This window comes from Thermobia domestica, chromosome 6, assembly GCF_964235325.1.
Source record: "Thermobia domestica chromosome 6, izTheDome1.hap1.1, whole genome shotgun sequence".
Classification (NCBI taxonomy): domain Eukaryota; kingdom Metazoa; phylum Arthropoda; class Insecta; order Zygentoma; family Lepismatidae; genus Thermobia; species Thermobia domestica.
The window spans coordinates 20,553,630-20,566,285 of record NC_137459.1 but is presented as its reverse complement, the minus strand read 5'-3'; positions in this window follow the sequence as shown (position 1 = coordinate 20,566,285).

Sequence of the window (12,656 nt, the reverse complement as noted above, 5' to 3'; positions counted from 1 at the left end):
CATATCTTAATTAATCTAATTAGCTTTCTCGGTATTCCAAGTTCTGCAAGAACGTTGTATAATGTTTCTCTCCTAACCGAGTCGTACGCCTTTCTAAAATCAATAAATAGTTGACGTACCGGGGTATTGTATTCCCACTTTTTTTCGAGTATTTGGCGAATGGTAAATATCTGGTCGATAGTTGATCGATTTCGTCTAAATCCGCACTGATAATCTCCAATAATTTCATCTGCATATGGGGTCAGTCTTGCTAACAGAATATTTGAAAGGATTTTATAGGATGTTGACAGAAGAGAAATGCCTCGATAATTATTACAGTCAGTTTTGTCGCCTTTCTTGTGGATTGGAACAATGATTGATTCTTTCCACTCTTGTGGCAATTCTTCCTTGTTCCAGATAAGGAGAATGAGTTTGTGTATCTTGTTCCACAATTTTTCGCCTCCAGCTAAAATTAACTCAGCCGGAATTTCATCTACACCCGGAGATTTGTGTTTCTTTAATTTCTTTATAGCGGTTTCTACTTCTATTCGGTTGGGTTCTGGAATATACGGTTCTGCGGTGTGTATCTCCTTTTCTCCACGAACACTAGTTTTTGGTTGCGTGTTAAGCAAATCGTCAAAGAAATCTTTCCATCTATTTAAGATGCTATCCGTGTCAGTGAGAACTGTACCGTCAGATTTCTTTAATATATAAGCACGAGGTTGATAGCCTTTCTTAAATTCGTTGATTCCCTTATACATGACCCGTATGTTTTTATTTTTACTATTATCTTCAAGTTCCTTAATTTTAGCTTTCAGAAAATCGCGTTTCTTTGTTCTAAAAGTTTTGGAAGTTTCCCGCCTGATATCTGCGAAATTTTGTGTAGTCATTTCATTCGGATTTTGTAGCCAGCGTAATTTTGCCTGTTTTCTCTTCTCTGCTAGTTTTATGCATTCCTGGTCGAACCATGGTTTGTTCCTACGTATTTCCGCGTGTCCCAATTTTTCTTTTGCTGAAATTTTAATGCTATCTCTAATTTCAATCCAGTTATCCTCAACACTAGTGCACTCCGAATCTTCTAAAGCCGAGAATCTATTCGAAACTTCAATCTGATATTCCTCTCTTACCTGGCTCTCTTCTAATTTCTTTAAATTGAATCTCTCCGTTTTCGGACAATGAATATTACCTTTATTCAACGATAACCTCTCTCGTATTATCGCTGCTACCAGGTAGTGGTCAGTGTCACAATCAGCCCCTCTAAATGACCGGACATCAATTATGCTAGATTGCCTTCTTCTATCTACTAAAACGTGATCAATTTGATTATGTGTTTTCCCGTCTGGTGATGTCCAAGTGTATTTATGAACGTCGCGATGTGGGAATTTTGTACTCTTCACGATTAGGTTTTTGGATGTTGCAAAGTTCACGAGTCTAACACCGTTGTCATTACTTTCCTTATGCAGACTTTCGTTCCCTATAATCGGTTTGAAAATATCCTCTCGTCCTGCCTTCGCATTGAAATCCCCTAATAGAATTTTCATATGGTATCGCGGGAGTTGGTCAAATATCCGTTCCACTTCTTCGTAAAAACTGTCTTTTATATCGTCATCCTTATCTTCTGTTGGGGCATGTACATTTAAAACAATGATATCACACCACCGTCCCTTAAGAGTAATAAAAGAAAGTCTGTCAGTAACAAATTCAACCCGTTTAATTGCTGGTAATATACGTTTATGAACGAAAAACCCTGTTCCTAACTGGTGATTTTTATTTCCTTCCCCGTAAAAGAAAGTAAAATTTCCGGAATTCTCAGATCCATTTCCTTCCCACCTAACTTCCTGAACTCCTACTACGTCCATCCTGTATTTCTCTAACTCCCTCGTTACGGATTTTAACGCGCCTCCCCTATGAAGACTCCTAATATTCCATGTTCCAAATGTCATGTCCATTTTCTTTTGCTGAGGTCGTGCCAAGTTATCAGTCCTTGTCCGAGGCTTTTGTGAATATTTCTGAACAAGTGCTTTTTTTTACAGGATGAGGTTGTTAGCCCTACCCAAACCCCCAAGCTGGGGGACCACTCCCAGTCGGCTGTCCGCGACTGCTTATTCAGTATATTCGCAGCTAACCTCTATATCTAGAGGCCTTCTCCTCGATCCGCAACCTGAGGACGCGCCATGCCGTGGTGATAGGAACCCACGTTACACGGTATATATATATATATATATATATATATATATATATATATATATATATATATATATATATATATAATTCAAAATCACGTTTTCAGTCAAAAGTAAAAAAAGCATTTCATTTGTTTACCTTTGGAATACCGATATATAATCTAAATGATCTAGACCCTCAAAAGTATTGTAATATTTGTATATTACTGTTACGCACACGCCTAAAATGCCATGATTTGTTCTTTCATTTTAGAAGATATTTCTTTTAAAGTTATGTCTTTTTAGGAAACATTTCGTATTTTGGAATGCAAAATCTTGATGATAATGCTTTTACAATAATTTTGTTTTCCTTCTGTCGTATCTTCCTTTTTCACCTCGCAAAAGTCGATGTATGTTCAAAAATGGTTGGAAAATGAAAATAGGAATATTTCACCCTGTTTAAAACGTCTTGTTATAAAATACTGAACTTAGAAGGTAAAGTCTGTACCACCAGACATGTCAACTCTGACACGAAATCGTAGCAGTTATAGTAGTATTAACTGTGGTCGTAGTAGTAATAATAGAAGTAGTAGTAATAGAAGTAGTAATATTAGTAGTATTAAAGTAGTGGCTCGGCCCGGAAATACATGCACCCGGTTCGGCCCTATAGCATTTGTGTCCGGGCCGAACAGGACACGCCCAGCCCCTGCAGGGCTCTGATTCATATCCACTGCAAACGCTGTTTTTGTTCTATTTTGACTTTTATTTTAGTACTCAGGCGAGAATTGTGTTCTATGTCTTAATTTTCTGCATTCTTTCACATATGGAAAGATTTGTTTACGTATCTAAATGTTTCATTACGTATGGAGAGCTAAATGACAAACAAGCATGTACTGATATTAATACAAAGTTTCGAAATATTGTATTATTAAGTATTTCAATCAATGTTGCTTTTTTATACAATTAATAACAAGTCTTATTATATTTAAAAGAAGAAAAACACATCTGCAAAATTTCTCCCGATTGCAAAGATTGGCCCCGAGGTTCGAACCTGGTTTACTTTTCCCCGAAGATACCCGAAGCTGGACTTAGAAAATTTTTGCCTCAAAATAGCAATAAAGAATGCCTTCGACCTTTGAGACAACATGGACCTTTCGGGAATCAACTTTCAAAAGTTTGGGGTGGGTTCTTTTGCCCCATAAAACCGTCTTTCCGCAGAAAAGAAAAAAAAGTATTCCTTTATTGTTTGTGTATTTGTCCATACAAAAAGTTTCGTTGAAATTCGTCGTGGCCTTTACACACATATGACATACTGTTACCAGCATTTTTTATATTTCGTGATCAAAGGTTTGGAGGGGTCTCTGCCCCCTAACCGTTTTTTTCAGGCAAATACGAAACCCGTATGCCCTCAATTAAAACCTACAATATCTGTGCAATATTTCGTTCACTTCGGTTCACTTTTTCTTACCTTTCGGGCGTCAACTTTCAAACCTTTGGTGTGGGTTCTTTCGCCCCCTAAAACTGGTTTCTGCAGAAAATAAAAAAGTATTCCTTTATTTTTTTTGCGTATTTGTCCATACAAAAAGTTTCATTGGAATTCTTCGTGGTCTTTACACACATATGACATACTGTTACCAGCATTTTTTATATTTCGTGATCAAAGGTTTGGAGGGGTCCCTGCCCCCTAACCGTTTTTCTCAGGAAAATACGAAACCCGTATGCCCTCAATTTAAACCTACAATATCTGTGCAATATTTGATTCAATTTGGTCCACTTCTTGCCGTCTTTCGGGCGTCAACTTTTAAAATTTTGGGTGGGTCTCTTGCCGCCTAAAACCGTTTTCCCGCAGACCATAAAAAAACCTGTATTCCTTTATTTTTTGCGTATTGTCCATACAAAAAGTGTTGCAATTCTTCATGTCCTTTACACACATCTGACATACTAGCACTTTTCATACTTCGTGATCAAAGGTTTGGAGGGGTCGGAGCCCCACGATTCCGTTATCCCCAGGAAAATACGAAACTCGTATTCCCTCATTTTATGTCTACAATATCTGTGCACAAATTAATTCACTTCGGCTCATTTCTTCTTGCCTTTCGGGCATCAACTTTCAAAACTTTGGGTGGGCTCTTTTGCCCCCTCCAACTGTTTCTCCGCAGAAAATAAAAAAAACGTATTCCTTTACTTTTTGCGTATTGTCCATACAGAAAGTTTCTTTGGAATTCTTGGTGGGCTTCACACACACCTGACAATCTGTTAATAGCACTCTTGATATTTCGTGATCAAAGGTTCAGAAGAGTCCGGGCCCCAACTAACCGCTTTTTTTTTTTTTTTTAGGTAAATACGAAACTCGTATTCCCTCGTTTTATGTCTACAATATTTGTGCAAAGTTTCATTCACTTCCGTTTACTTTTTCTTACTTTTTGGCGTCAAATTTCAAAACTTTGGGATGGGTTCTTTTGCCCCATAAAACCGTTTTTCCGCAAAAATAAAAAACACGTATTCCTTTGTTTTCAGCGCATTATTCATACAAAAGTTTCGGCGCAGTTCTTCATGTCCTATACACACATCTGACATACTGTTAGTAGCACTTTTGATTTTTCGTTATCAAACGTTTGGAGGGGTAGGCGCCCCACCCGACTGTTTTCCCTAGGAAAATACGAAACCCGTATCCTCATTTTACGTCTGCAATATCTGTGCAAATTTCATTCAATTCGGCAAATTTCTTCTTTTCTTTCGGCTGTCAACTTCAAAATTTTGGGTGGGAGATTTTGACCCCTAAAACAGTTTTCTGCTGAAAATAAGAAACCAGTATTCATTTATTTTTTGGTTATTTTCCATACACAATGTTTCGTTGCAATTCTTCATGTTCTTTACACACATCTGACATACTAGCGCATTTGATATTCCGTGATCAAAGGTTTGGAGGGGTCGGCGCCTCACCCAACATTTTTCTTCAGGAAAATACGAAACTTATATCCTCATTTTACGTCTGTAATATCTGTGCAGAATTTCATTCACTTCGGCTAATGTCTTTTTACCTTTCGGGCGTCAACTTTCAAAATTTTGGATAGGGTATTTTGTCCCCTAAAACCGTTTTTTCGCAGAACATTAGAAACTCATATTCCTTTATTTTTTGCGTATTGTCCATACAAAAAGTTATGTTGCAATTCTTCGTGTTCTTTACATACATCTCAAATACTGTTACTAGTACTTTTGATATTTCATGATCAAAATGTTTGAAGGTGTCCGTGCCTCACCCAAGCCATTTTTTCAGGAAAATACGAAACCCGTATTCCCTCGTTTTAAGCCTTCAATATCTGTGCAATATTTCACTCACTTCGGTTTACTTGTTCTGACCATTCCAGCTTCAAATTTAAAATTTTGGGATGGGTTCTTTTGCCCCATAAAACAGTCTTTCCGCATAAAATAAAAAACCCGTATTCCTTTATTTTTTGCGTATTGTCCATACAAAAAGATATGTTGCAATTCTTCATGTCCTTTACACATATCTCAGATACTGTTACTTGCACTTTTGATATTTGGTGACCAAAGGTTTGGAGGGGTCGGCGCCCCACGCTTCCGTTTTCTCAAGGAAAATACGAAACCCGTACTCCCTCATACAATATATGTGCACAATTTCGTTCACTTCGGCTCAATTCTTCTTACCTTTCGGGCGTCAACTTTCAAAATTTTGGGGTGGGTTCTTTTGCCCGCAAAATAATTTTTCCGCATAAAATGAGAAACAAGTATTCATTTTCTTTTTGCGTATTCTCCATACACAATGTTTCGTTGCAATTTTTCATGTCCTTTACAGACATCTGACATACTGTTACTAGCGCTTATGAAATTTCGTGATCAAAGATTCGGAGGAGTTCGTGCCACACTTAAAAGTTTTTTTTAGGTAAATGCGAAATCCGTATACGCTTATTTTATGTCTGCAATATTTGCGCAAAACTTTATTCACTTCGGTTCACTTTTTCTTCCCTTTTGGTGCCAAATTTCAAAATTTTGGGATGGGGTCTTTTGCCCCATAAAACCGTTCTTCCGAAAAAATGAAAAACCCGTATTTACAAAAAATTTCGTTGAAAGTCTTCATTTCCTTACACACATCTCACATACTATTAATAGTATTTTTGATTTTTCGTTATCAAACGTTTTCAGGGGTCGGCGCCCCACCTAACTCTTTTCTCTAGGAAAATACGAAACCCTTATCCTCATTTTACGTCTGCAGTACTTATGCAAATTTCATTCACTTCGGCTCATTTCTTCTTGTCTTTCGGGTGTCAACTTTCAAAATTTTGGGTGGGAGCTTTTGACCCCTAAAACAGTTTTTCCGCAGGAAATAAGAATCTCGTATTGATTTATTTTATGGTTATTTTCCATACAAAATGTTTCGTTGCAATTCTTCATTTCCTTTACAGACACCTCACATACTGTTACTAGTACTTTTTGATATTTCGTGATCAAAAGTTTGGAGGGGTCCGTGCCCTTTCCAACAGTTTTTTTCAGGAAAATACGAAACCCGTATTCACTCATTTTACGCCTACAATATGTGTGCACAAGTTCATTCATTTCGATTCACTTGACTTTGCTTTTCGTTCGTCAACTTTCAAAATTTTGGGTGGGTGCTTTTCCCCGTAAAACCATTTTTACGCAGAAAATAAAAAAACAGTATCCGTATGTTTTTTGTATATTATCCATACACTAAGTTTCTTTGCAATTTTTCATGTTCTTTACACACATCTCACATATTGTTACTAGCACTTTTGGTATTTCGTGATCAAATGTTTGGAGAGGTCCGTGCCCTACCCCGCCGTTTTTTAAAGGAAAATAAGAAACCCGTATTCCCTCATTTTTTGTTTATAATACCTGTGCAGAATTTCATTCAGTTCGGTTCACTTCTTCTTTCCTTTCGGGCGTCAAATTTCAAAATTTTTCGTGGGGGCTTTTGCCCCCTACAACTGTTTTCCGCAGAACAGTAAAAACTCGTATTCCTTTATTTTTTTGCGAGTTGTCCATAGAAAAAGTTTCGTTACAATTCTTCATGTCCTTTATACACATCTGACATACTGTTACTAGCATTTTTTATATCTCGTGATCAAGGGTTTGGAGGGGGTGCGTGCCCCACCCTACCGTTTTTTTAGGAAAATATGAAGCCATTTTACGTCTGCAATATCTGTGCACAATTTTATTCACTTCGGTTCAGTTATTCTTGCCTTTCGCGTGTCAGTTTTCAAAATTTTGGGTGAGGCTTTTATATTAAAGCTTTCCTTTATGTAACTTTTTCTTTTTTAAAATTCTTTTTTTGGGGGGGAGAAGGAGAGAAATGTTTTTTCTGATATGTGTCTTTTGCCATTCATCTTTTCTGAGGTGCTTAAGTAAGATCATTTTGTAACTTTTGATGTCATCCAACTCCGTTACGATAATAAAATTGTCATTCTTAACAATTTGTTTTATTTCCTTATTTTTCAGTTTGCCACACTGTTATATTTATAAGAGAATTGAGGTTTGGTCCAACGCCTTTCGAATTCGGAACCAACCCAACCGCCGAGCTTTTTGGGTTGCCTGCTATTGCAGGAAAACGAGAATTGCAGGTGGTAATGCACTTTTGGAGTTGTGTATACATCACATGATTTTGATACAAGTCATTACCTTCGTTTTTGTATTACTTCAACAAAGAAATTAAAGAACATTGTACCTTTATCTTGAGTCCTTCACCATGTTTTTGCATGCGACGGTCAATAATCCTAACCATACACACATCTAATGTCATTACTTTTTCATAGTCCAGTTGTTGCTCTGAGATTCGACCTTTCATTATCTTTTATGAGGTTATTACATTTTCCAATATCTCTACCATTGACTTTAGTGGACTCATTGACATGTAATGTACATACCATTTATCAACAGAAAAAGAAAAGAAAGAAAGAAAACAAAATGAAAGAAGAAAAATGATACACCAAAAGGTAGGTAAAGGTGCCAAGGTACGACACTGGTAAAGCAAGTTAAACAAATAAAAAGTGAGTAAAAGTAAGTAGAAACTAATAAAAAGTAGATAAGCAAGTAATTGAGGCACGTTCGGTGAATCAGTTAACTTTTTACTTTTTTCAAAAAGAGTGGTAGAGCACGGTGGCGCATGGGTTCCTTGGTTCGATCCCACCTTGCTCCAAGTTACTTTTGTGGTGGACAAACACCGTGTGTGCGTGGGTTTTGTGGAGGTTCTCCCGTTTCCTCTCACTTTCTCTATTCCACCATTTCATTCATTTCTCATCATCACCGTCTCCTTTAGCGTAGCCGGCATAATCGTGGGACGTAAAACTTAAAGATTTCATTTCATATTCTTTCTCTTATGGATTTTTTCGGGACAAGCGAGTTATGCCATATTGTAAGGTTACTACTGAAATGATTATTAATAAAGTATGAACACATTCGTCTCAGTTATTTCTGAGAAATTTGTCAAGACGCTTCACCCCTTGAAAATACCACTCCTTGTGGATTTTTCGGGACAAACGAGTTATACAACTTTTTAGGTCAGAGTTTCTCATTCTAGAGAGTTTGCGAAGAGAAGAGGAAGGACTTTAATATTAGGGATGGGCAAAATTTTCCAGGATCGGAAGCTCTACTTCCCGGATTTTGAAAAAGTTCCGGAATTTTTCCTAAATCGAGATTTTTCCGAAATCTGGACTTTTCCGAATTCCAGAATATTTCCTGAAATCCGGAATTTTTCAGAAATCGGAATTTTTTGTATTCCGAAATCTTCCCGAAAACCGGAATTGTTCCGATTTTACTTTCCTCATTCCAGAAACTAAAAACTCCGGAATTATCCATCCCTAGTAAATACACAGCAAAAATTGAGGTGTTGAAACAACACAAAATGACTACCACTTTAGCGTGTTGCTTGTGTTTCAATTCGACACCAAGACATCGCCTTCAGAGAATATCAAAAATACCTCATTACTGGCTGTGAGTATTTGCATAGTTTTTTTTTTACTGTTTGGTATGAGTAAATCTTTGAGAAATACATTTTGCAATAATGGTAAGTAAGTAGTAACATTCTGTGTTTTCTGTAATCGGTCACAATAATATTGTTGTAAACTTGTGAATCATCTGGAAACAGTTACACAGATAACAGTTCTTCAATCTACTTTCTTTATTTCTTATTATTGTGTCTTAGCACGTATGAACAGAAGATGGCAGAACTGTTGCTTATATAACTGTTGTCAGACGATTCACAGGTTTACAACAGTATTATTGTGATCGATAACAGAAAACATGGAACATAATTCGTTACTTGGCACAAGTGCCAAATATATTTTGTAAAGCTTTGCTCATATTAAAACATAAATACCAATGCAAATTCTCTCAGGTAGTAACGAGTTATTTCTGATATGCTCAGACGGCGATGTGCTTGGTGCTGAATTAACACACTAGTAACACGCTAAAGTGGTAGTCATTTTGTGTTGTTTCAACACCTCGTTTTTTTACAGTGTATAATTAGAATATAATACCGGAAAAGGTTTAATTATCATGTTGAATTTTGAGATGATAGGCATATTGGATGCGGTGGCTATATTTCTAATAAGTTGGCTGTTGGCTGTTCGTTTTCGACCGCTAAGTAGAATTACTTAAAGTAAGACGATCAAAGCTCATATTTCAAAAAAAATTTAAAATCTCCGTTTTTCTTTCTTTTCTTCTTTTTTTTCTGAGAGCTCTTCGCCAGTACCCGAATCTGTAACTTCATAAGGCAAATGTGGAGTTAATTACAGAGCCAAAACACTATACCTGTGTTGCGTTTCTTGATAAATTAACAATGGACAAAGCATTCTTTCGGAAATAAAAGGGTTACTTTTGTTTAGCATCCTTTGTTGCTCTTTGCAGGATTGTACTCCGCAAAAAAAGGTTGCGACACCCAATCCCGTACAGCTAGGCCACCAAATACACACCTTCTTACCCCATAATCGTGTCTGGTAAGGAGACCCCTTCTCTCTCCTCCTTTCCTCCTGAGCTGCTCCGTGGCTAAGCGGTTGGGGTACACGTCTTTGGCGTGAGAACCCGGGTTCAATTCCCGGCGGGAGCTCATGTGGTTCGGATTCCACGTTAATCAATAGGTCCACGTCTCATATAGCCTCGCTGCTGAACAGGGTGTTAAACTCAAAATCACCTTACCTCACCTCCTTTCCTCTCTTTCATTCTAAAATCAGCAAACAAAATGAGCGCAATTCTAATTTCAAAATATACATGTGTTAGTATCGATAAAATGAAAGAATAAAACCGAGAAGAAACAAGATTCAAAAGTTGATGTAGGGAGAAACTTAAACACACGCAATGAAAAATTGAAACCAATAGATATCTGTTACATAAAGTTTCACAAGTTAGACAAAGAGAGAGAGAAGGAGAAAATGAAAAGGAAAAATGTGGAATTTAAACGTAGTAAGAATAGAACCTAACATTATAAAGTTCCGTTTCCAGAAATCTAACAGTAATATAGAAGTAACGTTTGTCTTTTATATTTCTTCAGGGTTATTCGAATATATAGGTTATAGAGGATGCTTCAATAATTCATTAAATCAGTTTTAAAAAGAATAGCATACTCAACTTTCAGTAGAACTGTAGATGTCCGAGACACATCTCGGATAATGTCAAAAATTTAACACACATGCTTTGTGTCCGCGTGGTACCGTTGAAAATTTGGTATTGTTCATTGGACTTACTGATCCATAATACATTCTAATAAACCCAGTAGGTAGCGTAGGTCATATCTTCTATTTCACACTACTAATACAAACTGAACAAAAAAAAAAAGAAAAAAAGAAAGAAAGAAAATAAAAAAAGTCAAATGAGTACTATTTTACTGCTAAATTTCTATCAGAAATACCATCTATTAAAAAACCAAACTATATAATAATGAAAAGTTACAAATCTTAAAAAGCAAAATTGGATGTTCGTAGATGTGAAAACCTTGCACGTTTCAAACTTCAAATAAAACACATTTAACTATAGGACGGAAACAAATTTTGCGTCAAATTAATATAAATAAAATTTTGTTTTGAAATATCTAAAGAGGGGGCCATTTTCTTCTCATCTCCGAAGATTTATTTGTTGCGAACATCCAGTGCCGATTTCATCTATTGCGGATATAACAATTCGCACAAATAGAATGAACACTCTAGTGCTCAAACGGGTCATCGCGTCAGTCGGATGATGTGGGTTAGCTGATTGACCACCACTGGGTCGACGTCAGATCAATAAAGTATTTCGAATGTCCTGGTAAGTTCCTTAGATATATTTCCTCTTTCCCAACCAACATTCGTAAATCGTCACGATCGTGATACAGACGTTTACTTCCACATTTCTAAAGATTGTTAGTCTAGTATGAGAAGCCGATTCATCATGATCACTTTGTAAAAACACAACTATGGTGTGAACATGATTTGAACCTATGTTGGATAGACGTACTAAGCGGAAGTCTAATGCATTATCCCTACACTGGCCACCTAAACTAAAATCCAAATATTACTAACTACAACCCTTATGTTTGGAACGAACCGGCTAAGATTATTTACAACAAAGTGCACAACGAAATTAGTTTATTCAACGACCTGGAGATAAATTTCTGTGCACTAACAAACGAAATAACATACAATCCAGGTAAAAAATACAGAAATAACAACATATTATGCAGTAATTTCGCCATGAAAGTTAGAAAGTGTACTTATAATAATAATAATAATAATAATAATAATAATAATAATAATAATAATATAATAATAAATGTTCACCTTCACAGTATATTTTTTAATTATTATCCCATACAGTAAATTATACGTTTTGTATTTTTTCAGAGCGATGATTCATACTACGGTGTAGGGTTGTCAATATAATATTTATTTATAAAAAATAAATAAACTCGTTACAACTGTTTTTGACAAAATTGTATTTCTTTAAATTTTCATCTTTATGTAAACTACCCATATTTTTAGGCACAAGAGGATATTTTCATACTGGAAAGGCTGCATGTTGCACATGTTTCGTTCTGTTCCTGACTGAGACAAACCCGCAGGTAGTTGAACTTGGTCTGCTCTACTATTGTTTCAAGTTGAAATCCATTAAGAACAAGCTGAAGGGAACCTGCAGAGCTGTAGAACACAGTTTCTGTTGCCAAGACGATCCTTTCCCTGCGCAAACTCAGCCACTAAAAGTAGTTTTCTCTATTCTGCAACCGATGGGCTACTTACCCACCAAATTTCATCACCACCTTCTTCATTTAAATTTTTTATTTTCAGAAACACTCATTTTTATGTTTCTATAAATTCTTTTCCCGCTTCTGAGCAAAGTATACTCCGTGTTGAACGCTATGCTGAGACTGCTTTACTTTACTTCAAAACTAATCTCAAGGTTCTGGTCGGTAAACACCATCTAAAATGTAACGATTATTACATATTATTCTTATATTTTACACGTTACGTTTAGCCCACAGTTCGCGTAGATTTTAAAATATGTCAACATGATCAA